Source organism: Dendrobium catenatum, unplaced genomic scaffold, assembly GCF_001605985.2.
Source record: "Dendrobium catenatum unplaced genomic scaffold, ASM160598v2 fragScaff_scaffold_716, whole genome shotgun sequence".
Taxonomy (NCBI): Eukaryota; Viridiplantae; Streptophyta; class Magnoliopsida; order Asparagales; family Orchidaceae; genus Dendrobium; species Dendrobium catenatum.
The window spans coordinates 911648-926603 of NW_021319178.1; the positions used below are offsets into that span (position 1 = coordinate 911648).

Genomic DNA, 14956 nt, shown 5'->3' on the forward strand with positions numbered 1-14956 from the left:
TAGTATTTCACCCGAAATTTTGGCAGCCTCCCGGCGTCTCCCCCGTTTAGGGGAAAAACTACGAGAAAACTGGGCCTTCCCACCACAGCCAATAAAGGCGTGCATGGTAGGTGCCCTCTTTCGAGGACACCTCGGCCGTGATTTTTCATCCCACCACGGCCAATAAAGGCGTGCATGGGGTCGACGGTACCTGTTACAAGAAGAGGAGCAGTTGCTTTCCCCCCGCCCGGGGGTACTTATGAATCATTCCGGCCGCGCAAAGAAAAGGGTACACCAAGCTCACCTGACCTCGCCGTGTGCGTCGAACCGGTTTCCCTCCTACCACGGCCACCAAAGGCGTGCTTAGGTGGTTTGCCGGTCCGACACACATGTCGAGACAGGAAAGCGTGGGTCGCTCGCTTACCTCAACACAGATGTCGTGCATAGGTAGACCGCCGGCCCGACACGTTAGTCGAGATAAGAGGGCGAAGGTTGCTCGCTCACCTTATCGTAGGTGTCGCGCCAGTAGCGGAGGTTGCTCGCTCACCTTATCGTAGGTGTCGCGCCAGTTGCCCTTCCCACCACGCTAAGAAAAGCGTGCATGGGTAGACCACTGACTCGCCACGCATTTTGCCGGTGCGTTACGAACTTCGAAGAAGGATTTGGAACCAAGGATCGCTCGCCTACCTTGTCGTAGGTGTCGCGCCGGTTGCCCCTCCCACCACGCTAAGAAAAGCGTGTATAGGCAGACCGCCGACTCGACACGCAGGACGAGGTAAGAAAGAAAGCCTAGGTTCCAGAAGTTATACCTTTGGGACCAGCGATCGTCGGCGATGGGGCTCGGATGTCGAGGAAGGCTCGGATTTATCACTATTATTATTCATTATAATATATATTAATTATGATAATAATTAAATAATTATTATTAATAATTAATCACTAATCCTTAATTAATTATAATTAATAAGTTAATTATAATTATAATTAGTTAATAATTAATTATAATTAATCAAAATTAATTATAACTAATTAAATAATTATAACTATAATTAATTATTAATTAATAATTAATTCACTATTAGACAATTAATTATTATTATAATTAGGTAATTATTAAACATAATTAATAAAAATTATAACAAATAAATAGTATAAACAAAATTTAAATATATAAAATAAAAAGAAAATCCTCACCCTCTCCCTTCCTCTCGGTTCGGCAGAGACACGGGATTTGGCCGTTGAAACGCACAACAGGGAGAAAGTTAGCTTCACTGCAAGCGGGCTTCCTGTTCTTGTGTCCGATCAAAATGCCGCAACTTCCGATCCTGCAGGAAAGGGAAGTTGTCGAAGGAGCAAAGTCGGACGTCAACGAAGGAGCCGAAGGAGCGAGCTCCCGTTGCAGCTTCCGATCGAAATGGCGTAACTTCCGATCCTTTAGGATCGGTGGAGGGGAAAGTCGCAGAAGGTGCGAAGTCTGACAGCCAAGAAGAAGCCGCCGAAGGGGAGAAGGTTAGCCTCACAGCGAGCGAATCCCGTCGCTACTTCCGATCAAAGAGTCGTAACTTCTGATCCTTCCGGAAAGGAAAGTCAGGGAAGGAGCGGAGCCGATCGGCCTTCGAGCTCGCAGGAGAGACTGGGATCGGGTGAGAGAGCTCGGAGAAAGAGTTGACGTGAGAGAGTCCGGAAGCCTCCGGCCTCGTTTCCTTCATCCCTTTTAACGACGCGAAGTCGTGCTGAGAACGTGGGGAGATGCGACTTCGAGCAGCAGTGGTCGTGCGACGTGCGAGATCGTGTGAGCGCCAGGGTAGGTAAGGATTTGATTTTTTTTTTATCAGAGGTCAACAGAGAATTTATGAAGATTGCTCTAGTAGTTTAACTTTATTTATATGTTCAATATTCGGAATTTTATAATCATGTAATTTAAATGTTACTTCAAATTGCATCACTTATGGAGTCTCATAGCTCACCAGTAATTTATTACTTGCTGTTGTTATAGGAAAGGGAAAGAAAAAGATGGAAGAAGACTACTCTGCAAGTATTTAAATTTTATGTTAATATTTATTCTATGTTTGAGGTCTACTCTTGAGGTTAGTAAACAAATTTTAACATTGTATTAATTTGAATTTGTTTGATTTTTCTTAGTGGCTCTGTACTAGATTTTGTATGAAACTTGGAAATTGGTACATGCTTTCTTTGTTGTATTAGATGAAGTTTATATGATATTTTATATAAAGAGATGTTTAGTGATCTACCTTACTGTTAAGGGGTACTGTGGGGTGTTATAGGTCACTCTATATGGCTCGTTGGAATTGAAAGTAATAGGTTAACCTCAACTCTTAAACAACCAAACTTATCAAGTTGGCTCCTCATAAAGTTCTTTAAATCCTAACCTTCTCCATTTTACAAGCTTTATCTGCTTCCAGTCGATGGCAAAGATGACCGTAGTATACTATTTGTTCAGTCAGGATTGCTGTTGTTGCCGTGCACAACTGGAAATTCACATTTGCATATTTTCCATCAGGAAGAAGGGAGAATAAAGAAGTGAGCAGAAAGAGTAAAAATTGACATACCAATGCCATGTAAAATTGGGTCTTCAACTGCAATAACCAAAAGTAGAATTCAGAAACGCAAAGAACATGAAAGAACTTGCATAACTAAATAGCATGTTTGACAAATAATTTAAGCCATGGAGGAGAAATGTTGGGGAGCTTCCCCATCAATGACAATAATTTTGTATAGATAAACTAGAAATGTAATAGCAAACTCAAGAAAAGTTGACGCCATGGAGAAACAAGGTTGGGGAATTCAGATACACTAAAAAATGTAATAGGAAACAAATAATAAATGAGAAACTTCTCCAATTTTCAACCAAATAAAAAATGCATGCAAGAAAAGATAATAATGGAAGAAGAAATCCACAAAAAAGATGCATATATGCAGCACTTGCATGCATGCACATACATATACATGTTGATGAGAAATCTCACGCGCACACACAAAGAGCTTAGCTGTGTTATGCAGTAATCCATTAAAATTGTACCTCTACTCATGCATACGTGAACATTGCCACCAATGAAATAAAATAAATTAAAAAAGGCTCTTCATTGATGCCCATTATCACATACATAATAATCAATGTTCACAATTTCAGCAATTATTTTTGAAACTTACAGTAGCAGGCTCCAGAAGATAGCCTACAAGGTTGAAAATATCCCTAAAGAACATGAAAGCACAAACATTAGAAAGCTTGAAAATGAAATACAAGGAGCCTAAGATCAAATAGAAATAAAAAATATGTACCCACAACTAATCAATAGCTGGACATCCCAATAAAGAATCATAATGAGAATAAGAGATCTCTTACACCTATTGAGATAAGAGTGCAAACTCAGCATCCCCTTGTAATACAATTGACAAACATTACTATGGCTTAACTTTTTACTTTTTTTTTTTTTGACATTTAAGCCAATTAAGACAAAATATCACATACGCAAGACTCGAACCCAAAACCTCTTGGTTGGTAGCCAAAGCTCCCAATCAACAAACCAAGATGAGCTGCATAACTTTTTACTATTCATGCTTCATGTGGCAAGCCAACTACTTACCCACAAGACCACAAATTTATTTAGCTTACCAAAAGAGACTTCATTAATTAAAACTACGGATACTGAGAAGTTGGTAATAATTATATCAGAGGATCCTCAGTTTAAGTTGCAGAAATGTACATGTACGTCAACCTTGGGTCTGCAATCAAGTGCTAAGTTTTGAAAATTCTATTAAGCTAGCATTTTAGTATATATTTTCGTAGATGAACATCTTGTGGCCATATAGTGCTCGATGAGTAACCTACATTTACTCATGTCGACCCCACGTAGTGGGATAAAGGCTTGATGTTGTTGTTGTTGTTGTCGTCATGTCTACTTATTATTCAACTAACTTTGTTCTACCTTGCGAAAATTCCTTAAGAAATAAATATAAGTAAATCTTGAGCCTAACGTCTTTGTATGTGATAGGAAATACTTGAGTTCGCAAGTAACCCTAAGGGAAATATGTTAGACCAGTCCACTAGACCGGTCCAGCCGGTCCGCACGGGACCAGCCCATAACAACAGAGGCGGGATCTCTGCCTCCTGCGGAGATCGGGCGGTTCGAACGCCCAAGCGGAGTCATTTAGGAAGGATTTTTGAGGGTTTTGAGAGGGAAATTTGAATGTAGGGACTGTTTAGGGAATTTCTTTTGATTTGTATGCATTAAATAGTTGGTTTTCCTAGGATTAGGGCATCTTGAATTTGGCTAAAATTTGAGATCTCTTAGATTTTAGGTTTCCTTTGGGCTCTAGCTGCGTCTAGAGATTTGGGAGAGATCGATCATCCTATCGAATAGAGGATCAAGTGTATCTTGCTATTTTACGTTTCGCTTTCATCAAGTAATACAAATTATCTACTGTTTTTTTTTTGTGATTTTGTGCGGATTTTTGTGAAGAATTCTCGCTGTTTTTGGAAGATTGATAGGAAATACTTGCGATCTACAAGTGTTTCCTATCAAATTGGTATCAGAGCATGTCGATCGAAGGGGAACCAAGGGCCAAAAGGAAAGTGGAAGTTTTGGAGGGAGATTTTGGACAACTAAAAGCAGATTTTGAGGAAAAGATGACAGATTTTCGAAGTCAGATTGCATCTGTCAATAAAAAGATGGAGGAAAAGTTCGCCGTGGTGGAAGACATGTTGAAGAAATTGTTTGAAGCTAAAACCAAACCGGTGACATTGGAAGCAAAGGAAACTACCGGCGGCCATGTAAGAGTTGGGAACCCTAACATGTCTAGGGGAAGGGAAAATCCAGAAGTGGAGATCCTGTAGGGAGAAGACGGAATGCCTCCTCTCGAACCACTTTCTAGGGAGGAGAAGAGCATTGGCTACATAAGAAGGGGTGCTGAATTTGTAAGGAGAGGGGATGATTTCGATCACCGCGGTGCTGATTTTGAAAGAAGAGAGAGGATTTTGATGAATGGTTTGGGTATGATCGTCGGAGGGAATATCATGACAATTGGGGAGCACCTCTGCTTCGAGGAATTGGAGGTTATGGAGGATTTAAGGGAAATGGGTGTGACCCGAGGGTGAGGAAACTGAAGATGCCATCTTTGAGGGGGAGGATGCACACGGGTGGATCTACAAGGTAGAAAGATATTTCGCCGTCAATGGGTTGACAAAGAAGAAGAGACTGACGGCGGCAGGGCTATGTTTATAAGGGAAGGATTTGTCTTGGTATAAGTGGAGGGACATGCGACGGCCCATACGAAGTTGGAGAGAGTTCAAGGATTGTTTGGTAGAACATTTTCGAACTGACAGGGGAGTAGACTTCTACGAGAAACTCTTTGCCTTGACACAGGAGGGTTTAGTGACGTAGTACCGGTAGAGATTCGAGTACCTTGCTAGTTGATTGGATTGCCTTTCTGAGACAGAGCTAGAGGAAAACTTCATGAATGGATTGACACCAAAGATTCGAGCAACAATTAGAGTAATGAGGCCTCATGATTTGGGAGAGGCTATGGAGCTAGCTCAATTGGTAGAAGATCATAGGCACCTGGAGGGAGAGACGGGAGGCGGCAGCTTAGGAGGCTAGTACAGGATGACCACCACCTTATTGAAATCTAACGAGCCAACACCGGATACTCTTCGAGGGACTTTGAAGGAAAAAACCACAGGAGGAAGACCTGGGGACAACTTCAAGAAGCTTACAAAGACAGAATTATAGGAGAAGAGGGTGAAGGGGCTTTGTTTCAGATGTGACGAGAGGTATACGCCGAGGCACAAGTCTAAGGACCAAACTCTTCAGGTTCTTACCGTTTGTGATGAAGAAGGAATGGAGGGCGTCGTCTTTCCACCTTGCGGACAAGCTGGATCTTTAAGAGGAGAGTATTGTTAGATCGGTCCACTGGACCGGTCCAGCCGATCCGCACGGGATCAGCCCATCGCAACAGAGGCTGGATCTCCTCTTGCGGAGATCAGGTGGCCCGAACTCTCAAGAGGAGTCATTTAGGAAGGATTTTTTAGGGTTTTGAGAGGGAAATTTGAAGGTAGGGACTGACCAAATGAAGCTTTCTTAGTCTCTCCTTAGCGGTTCCAGCACAACTCCAACGCCACAGAAATCCCAAACCCCCGTCGCTACTTCTCTGATCCCGACCTCTTGCTTCTCCGAAGCAGAGAGAGAGAGAGAGAAGCCGACCTATCTTGCTCCTCCAAAAATCGAATCCCCCATCTACCAAACTCCACAGCCCTAGTCGAACCCATCCCCGTCGCTTCCTATCGTCCTCCTCCTTCGACGTCCCCTTGTGTTAGATCAGAAGCAAGAACAAGAAGCCGCTTGCCGTGAAGGTAAATTTATCCCTTTCGCGTGCCTCTTCAGCCAAATCCCATAAGCTTGCCAAACTCTTGAGGCAAGAAGAGGGAAATTGAGGATTTATTCCACTGTGAGATTTACAGTGTAATTAATTCGATCAGAGGGAAACCCCGCGAAGGTTCGAATTTTTCTAAACTTAGATTCTCGCTCTCGAAGTTCGCGGTGCATCGAAAAACTGCCCATACACGCCTTTATTGCGCGTGGTGGGATGAGACCCCGGTGCAACGTCTACGAATGGATATGTAGGCATATCATTTAGTATTACTCCTTTTTCCAAACATCAAATGATCTTTCAATCACAACTCGTAGTGAAGAGAGACGCATGTGATTACAATAGGGAAATGCATACTTGGTTGATTACAATATGGAAACACATACTTGGTGGTGGCATAAGAAATTAATATTCTTGATTAGGTGTAGTGAATTAAAAAATATGGTTATCATGTGCACTACCCTCTCAGCCTGCCATGATAAAAGCAAAACACATATTAAAGCCACAAACTGCCATAATATTTTGCGTCGTTGAACCATATCATCCTATATAAGCCACATTTTTAGCACTTGAAACACGAACATCCACATGTGTTGTATCAATTCCTAATTGACAAGCAATGATTAGATATTTATTATTTCATAGATTTTCACAAATCATATATTATCATAATAAAAACATTTATCATGAAATATGGCATATATCGATTATCATATAAAATATTCCAAGGAATATCATGAAAATAAGGATCGATGGGCTTTATAATAAAACATGATAATTTTTACCAAAGCTTTCAATCCAATAGAGAAATATCTACTGATAGTCTCAATAATGTCGACTTTATTAATTCATTATGTGATAACATATATAAAGTGATCACAAGTTTCTCTAGTGGTTATCCTTCACGATCCATATAGACCATGAACAATTTCTAAGTCATACAATAGATCTACACAAATTACTTGAGACATACGAAATATATTATAAAACCATGCTGGATCAACTTATAGTAGCTCTCCAATCCATAATGTCATACACAACGTCTTCGGAATATATGTTTTATAATCCTCATTTATAAGGCATAAAGACGCTACTATAATTTTTTTTAGTTTTACAATATCGTGTGACACACTCGTATTCTCATTACATTCTATTCCTACATATAGGTAGAAGTAAGCATTAATAGCTTATTTGTATAAGTACGGCTTATACAAAAAAAATTATTCATTCACTGTTCTATACATAACCACAGTAACACAAAACAATAAGCATAGAAGTTATTAAGCTTTGGCATGACTCAAATTCATATAATTGAGCTCAAGGTCTTGTTCAAACTTGTTTACTTAGCAAAGATGAAGCTTAAATATGAAGATAATCTCATAGATATGATTGTTCACGTGATGATGATGATGTCTATTTAGTGAAAAATTAGATGCCTTAGTTAGGAGCGTTTTGATTGTATAGAACACATATCCACCCGCTACATAGACTTTACAAGAACTTTTTTTAGCATGCTTAGTGTAGAAGAGCCTACTCGACATTGTTAACAAAAGTGACAAAGCAAAACTTAATCAATATGAAGTTATTCATCCTTTCTGCCAATTGATCTAACCAAGGGTGTAGTTTTTCTATTTCTGTCATCTTTTATGTGAGTTCTCGGATGACTTTGCAATCATGCATCAATTGTAGTATAAAACTGCATACTAGAAATACAACCGATATAAATTGATGATTGGATTATATGGACTTTAATTTTATCTATTAAACTCTACTAGAACTTGACAGAAATAAGAGAAGCAATAGGAACTAAGTGAGACTGTGGGCTCCAAAAATTTGCACCCCGGCCTCCCCTGCTTTTAGGTGAATTTTAATGGATTAAGTTCTGGGGTAAATTTTTAGAAGGCATAATGGATTTGAAATAAGACACTACCCAGAGATTTTGACCTCATTTTGCGACATTATGATCTAAGTTCTGGTTTACTATAGGCGCAAGCCCTTATAGTTAATTACCCCTCCCGATAACGAGAGAGAACTTTCAATTAAGGCTAATCTTCAAACGAATACATCGTACTCGTAGATGAGTGATATCTGGCATATAGTCGCAACATTGGTTTAGGTGTTTGAAGACTTGATATTTAAAATTTGAAATATTATCATCTTGGACTTAAAGCAGATAGTGGGGGAATGGATAATAGACCCGATCAAGATCCCATGGTTCTATCGTCCGGGCCATCATGGTCTCTGGTTTACTTAGTCAGATGAGGTAATCGACTCAACTTGACAGAAGGATCTTTGTCGGTAGCCATGGGTTGTGTCGTCCAAGGATACCTTATAGACTTAGGGTGGACTTAGCTGATAGAGGGACTTAGCAGATGTTTATCTAATGGGACAAATTTGAATCCATCTTAGCTGATAGAGGGCTTTATGCCCTATCGATTATATCCTATTGATTCATATCTCAAAAATTTAATGCCATTGGGAAGCATACGAGCTCTGGCCATGACCGTAATTTAGTGGTGTCATTTTGCGGTAAACTACCCAGTTCATAGGGCCTCGATCATAATCGTTTATCTGCAGTGTCATTTGGCAAAAATATCGCCGGTTAGATGACATGTGCCACATCTTTACTGATTAGAGACATTAAGAATGAATCTTAGTGATATTATCGACCAGACAGGCAGACACTAGCTCTTTGTAAGCTGAAGTGATATTTAAACTTGTCCACCTAGGCAAACTATTACGAAGGATGAATGAGTTTTACTTTAAGCATTTTAATGGTTAATTTCAATTTTGGAAAGTCAGCTTAATTCAGAAGCTGAACTTCAACTTTCTCAGCGAAAGAGGGCCAATCTAGTGCCCACTGAAACCCTGTATGAAGATGGCTGGTCTGGCCAACGACGTCGAGTGTATCAACACTACTCGGAGGAAAATTCTAGTAACTGATGGCAGTCAAGTTAACCTACCATTCATCCGTCAACAATCTTACCAAAGGCTAGTCCAAGAAGGGATGCTGGCGCATATTTTAATTTTTGGTAGTTTTTGAATTTTCGATCATATGGGTGGTATTTTGAACTATTTGGAGTTGACCCCTCTAGTTGATATCTTTCTGTCAACACGGTCATCATCGGGCTGAGTATGGACATTTATATTTTATTGATTGAACCTTGTCAACTCTGTTAACCTGTTGATAAAGGATCGGGTTCATTGCCGGCTTCAGGCCTTTATTAATGAATTTCATAATTCATAAGTCCTGAGGGGCAAATATGAACGTATAAGACAAATATCTCAGCCGATGTCACGACCGTACATTCTTTTGGTAACTCGAACAATGTCGAATTCTATCTGCTCGCATAGAAAGATTGAGCTTGATCTTAGGTTTATTGTTTGAACTGCACAGCATCCTCAGACGTCATGTGTTACCCATAACATGCTCGTCGAAACCCATGCGAGTGTGTATTGTTATATATATACGGGTTAATGTGCTTGCATGTGCACTTCTGTGTTTGTGTATACATATTGTAATGCAAGTGTGGGGGCATTTTGGATGTATGATGACTTTATGATTTTTATCTAAAGGTGGGTCAACAATAGATGGTCATATTCATTGTTTGTTGCATAAAAGCTTGCGTATGTTTGTGAGCAGTGTTCCGCTCGCCGATGAGCTAGTGCATTTGACTGCATAGAAGTTATGGCATGAGCCCATCACATTCCTCATGTATTGTCTTTCTTTACTTGTAGATGTTTGATGAATTTACTTGCAAGGGAAATCGTCGCATTCACAACTTTTATGTTGTTGTTGCCTGCATTCGGGTCAATGCCATCATTTGTAATATGTTGACATGAGATACAAGTGATTTGTAGTCATTACAATTCCCTTGAACATGTCATGTATGTCAGTATGGACTGCAAGGTGTTGTGGCCTTCGTTGTTTATCTCCTCCTATATTGACCAGTAGGTTTTCACATTCATTACACATTCCTTTCAAATTTGTTCGCTTGCAAGTTCACATGCATTTACTTGCATACTGGCTTCATGCTCATAGAAGGCTCTTAAGTTCATTTATAGTTCGATAAGCATATTGTATCCATTTGTGTACATCTCAATGTAGTTCACAAAAGATCCACAAGTATCTTGAAGTTGATAGTAAACAGATTAATGCATATGTCATAGGCTCTTTGTTAATTTCAAGAAGATTTGCGACATGCATTATACTTTGATTTTCAATTCTCATGAGAGATCGATGCATCCGCTCATAAATCACATGCCTCATTGGATACATTAAGCATGTATGCACATTTATCGCATCTTTCTTACATAAGATTCTAGGAAGCGTCATTATTAACATGTGGATTCACATGTTCACAACACATCAGCCCTTCTTACTTGTAGGGGTTCAATGTGCTTATCTGCCATTAATTCACATACTACCTTAAATTATTATTGACCGTTGCAAACAGATTATGCAATCCATTGAGAGTGTCATAACACGGAGTGAAATATGGCTATGTTGTCTACAATTTTGCTACCACTTGTAAATAAGAGGTGTTTGCAAATTTCTTTTCCATCACCGGCCTTATACATGTTCATTCAAATTTAAGTTAGAATTTGTTATTTTGCAAATCAGAACTTCATTTTTAGTACCATGTCATCACTCATATGTTTAATTTAAACTTATGAATGAAGGAGGTTGAGTTATTGAGAATCTCCACGTGAAATAGTAGTAGACAATTTATGCACTTAAAAAAAAAGGTAAAATATCCTGACACTTCACGAACTTTATAATAGCAGAGGGAAATCAGGAAAAGTCTGTAAGGTGGTTAAGCTTGGTCAGCTACAGGTTTTGGAAACGAGTGGAGGGCGGCATAGTGACAAGATCCAAGTTCTGGATCGTGAGGTGGAAGTCAAACGTGAAGGTGTACGCGGATTTGGCTCAAGTCGTGTGGGTTGTTGTTGGAGTCATAAACGGACGGGGAAGGTCGAAGTTCCTGTTTGGGTGAAGAAATCTGAGGTGGAAAGTTTGGTACAGGATGGTGGCTTTGAGTGACTTATTGGAGGTGTGAGAGGCTGGAAGAAACAAAGCTTGATAGTTTGAAGAGGAGGTGAGGGACGTACAGCACAGTGGTGGGTTGCTTGAGATGGACATGGAACTGGGTTGTGGCTGGCGAAGGGTGTCAAAGATCGAAGATCGTGCAAGGTTATGAGGTTTATAGACTTTAGTTGGCTAGAGGAGAGGAGGAGAGTTAGGAAGAAATTAAATCAGAAGAAAGTTTTACGAGCCAAGAAAAAAAGAGGTTGTCGCTTTGTCTCGTTATTTAACGATGAGGCCACGCATTTTATCGAGGTTTAGAGCAGTGTCTGAGGTGAAGATTATCTCAGCGGATTTTCAGGAATCTAAACAGAATGAGGATACAGATAATTAATGCTGATTTGAAAAACAAATGCTTGACTTTTTTTTTTTTTTTTTTTAAGATATAGATCAATTATTTTTCATTGGGATAATTAGTATTAATCTTCTATGTGGAGTAAGCTACCATCCATTTGGATAAAAAAATTTTTAGTCCATCAACTAATTCTTTATTAAAAAAAAAATAAGAATGAATATTTTTCTTTCTACCTATAATGGGTACATGTTAGTTTATGCAATAATCACAACAAACAACATGGGCAACAATAACTTCAACTCAATAATATCTTTAAGATACATTTATAAAACACAAAAAAGGTAAAAATGCATCGATTAAATGGTCATCTCCCTTTAGGACTTAGAGAACAGATCAAAGGTTTACAAACAAAAGAAGTCATCAAGGCTCACCATATAATAATATCCAAAAATGCTTATTTAATTGTGAAGCATAATTTATGCCAAGCAGAGAAACATCTTTCACAGACTCGATCTCGAACTAACCTGAGAAAAAAGAAAAATCATAATGACCAATACATTAAAAAAATCTACAATAATCAGAATAGATATAGTTATCAATTGATCAACCTATATAAAATTATTGATATAGTTATGCGTTGATCTTTTTTCTGCCTTATTCAATATTGATGATTGATATAGAACTTGTTAAATTAAAAAAAATGGCAACATTCAAACAGATAGTTCATGCATAATATTTAGAGTACAGATAGAAATAAATTTAGAACTCAATTGATGAATCCTATATAAACAATATGATTGATGAAAATACTATTAATATAATAACATAACATAATATATAATATGTTTAAACTGCAACATTAATATGTACTTATAAAAAACAATTACAAAATCATTGATTATAACGATCTATCAAATTATGATGTTGTATCATGATTTTTATAATAGTAACGAATACAATGAACTCTTCAATCAGAGCAAATTGATACAAAAATTTCTCTTAATTGGATCCTCAATAAGCTTTGTAGAAAATAAATAAAATGACATTTCTTTAAATGCTTCTGTTGTTCGTTCAAAAATTTCAATGGCAATAGACAATGAAGGTGTCTTAATTATTGAGTGTGATAAATTACTCTCAGAACTAATGTTTGTGCATAAATTGATAAGCTGAGTAATTTAACTTCGTAGAAATGTAAATCCAAATATTTTATTCTACTAGAAGTTGAAATTGTAGAGTAATGTCATTTCAACTAATTACAATCACTAATGCTATCGAAATTTTATGAAGGATCGTCAAAAGAGTCACTACCAATATCAACATCTTCAGAATCTCCAAGAACATTTTCGTGATCAAGCTCTTGCTTGAGTCTAAGCATGATCTACGGTAACAACAACACCTATAAACGTCAAATCAAACTTATCTTCAAGTTTGAGATCAATGCCACAATATCTAATATTTTTAGCATTTAACATAGCATACAAATAAAATCAATTAAAAGAAATAAAATGTATAATATGAAGGTTAAAAGAGTTAAATATATGAATCTATATAAAATCAATATTCACCTATAATTTTTTTTTCTAATATTGATCAGGTGCATCAATGATTTTTCTCATAATATTCCAACCCAATCCAGTAGATTCACACTTAAGTTATTTTCATAACTTTCAAACTTTCTTTAATTGGTCTCATTTATTTTTTAGCTCAACCTTATCATATTTTCTTTGGGTTTTGTTAGAAAATTTTTTCATTAAATTTGTTCAACCCTCTTTATTGAAATGTGTAGTCGATTGATTGCTAAGTTCAATATCTCTCAAACATAAATCATTTAGTTTACCCATTTAATATCTCAATTTTTTTATTTATGTTTGAGAGAGATTGAACTTGACAATCAACCAACTACACACTTCAATAAACAGAGTTAGACGAATTTAATGAAATTGTTTTTAACAAAATTCAAAGAGAATATAATAAAATTTAGCTAAAAAATGTGACAAATTAAAGAAAGTTTGAAATTTCTAGAAGGAACTAAAGCGTAGATCTACTAAATTGGATTGAGATAATATAAGAAAAAATATCAATGCTCTTGAACAATGTAGAAATAAAAATTAGATATGAATATTAATTTTATACATGTTCATATATTTAGCTCTTTCAACCTTCATATTATACATTTTAGTTCTATAAACCAAATTTTTCTTTATAGATTGTGCTAAATGTTAAAAAAATTAGATACTATGGCATTGATCCCGAACTTGAAGATAAGCTTGATATGTTCATAAGTGTTGTTGCTACCGTAGATAATGCTTGAACTCCAAAGTAAAGACTTTATCACAAAAATATTTTGGGGATTCTGAACACGTTGATATTAATAGTAACTTTTTTTAAAAATTCTTCACAAAATTTTGATAGCATTACTGACTGTAACCAGTTAAAATAACCTTCCTCTATAACTTCAACTGCTAAAAGAAAAAAATATATAGATATACATTTCTACGAAGTCAAATTACACAGCTTATCAATTCATGCGCAAACATTAACTCATGAAGTAATACATCACAGTCAATAACTGAGACACATTCGCTTTATGTTGCTATTTAAGTTCTTAAATAAACAACATAAGCATTTGAAGGCATGCCACTTTATTTATTCTCTACAAAACTTCTTAAGAATCCAACTAAGCGAAAAAAAATTATGTTAATTTGTCATGATTAAAGAGTTCATTATCTTTGTTACTGCTATAAAAATCATGATAAAATAACATCTTAGTTTGATAAATCATTACAATCAATCACTTTGTACAGTCTTTGTATAAGTACACATTAATACTGTAATTTGAACATATGATATGTTAAGTTTTGTAGTTATATAAATATTTTTCATCAATTATATTGTTATTGCATAATTCATATATTGAGTCCAAAACTTCTATTTATTTGCACTCTAGATATTTTATGCGAATTATTTATTTAAACGTTCCTATTTTTTTAATTAGGCAGATTATATATCAATTATCAATATTGGATAAGATCATAAGACCAATGTTTAAAATTGTGTATTCGGGTATTGGGGCCTTTTTCATTCGTGAGGCGAGGCATAAGCCTCAAGGCGTTTTGAGGCGTAAGCCTCAAAATCAAAAGATTGTGTAAACATAAAATGATAAATTTTTTATATACTAATGAATTAATAATATAAAACATAAAAAACAT

At 37.0% G+C, this 14956-nt stretch overlaps 1 pseudogene; it reads right to left on the reverse strand.

The window, feature by feature from the left end:
* LOC110115870 overlaps positions 1 to 14956 on the reverse strand; it is a 120332-nt pseudogene that overhangs the window by 30525 nt on the left and 74851 nt on the right.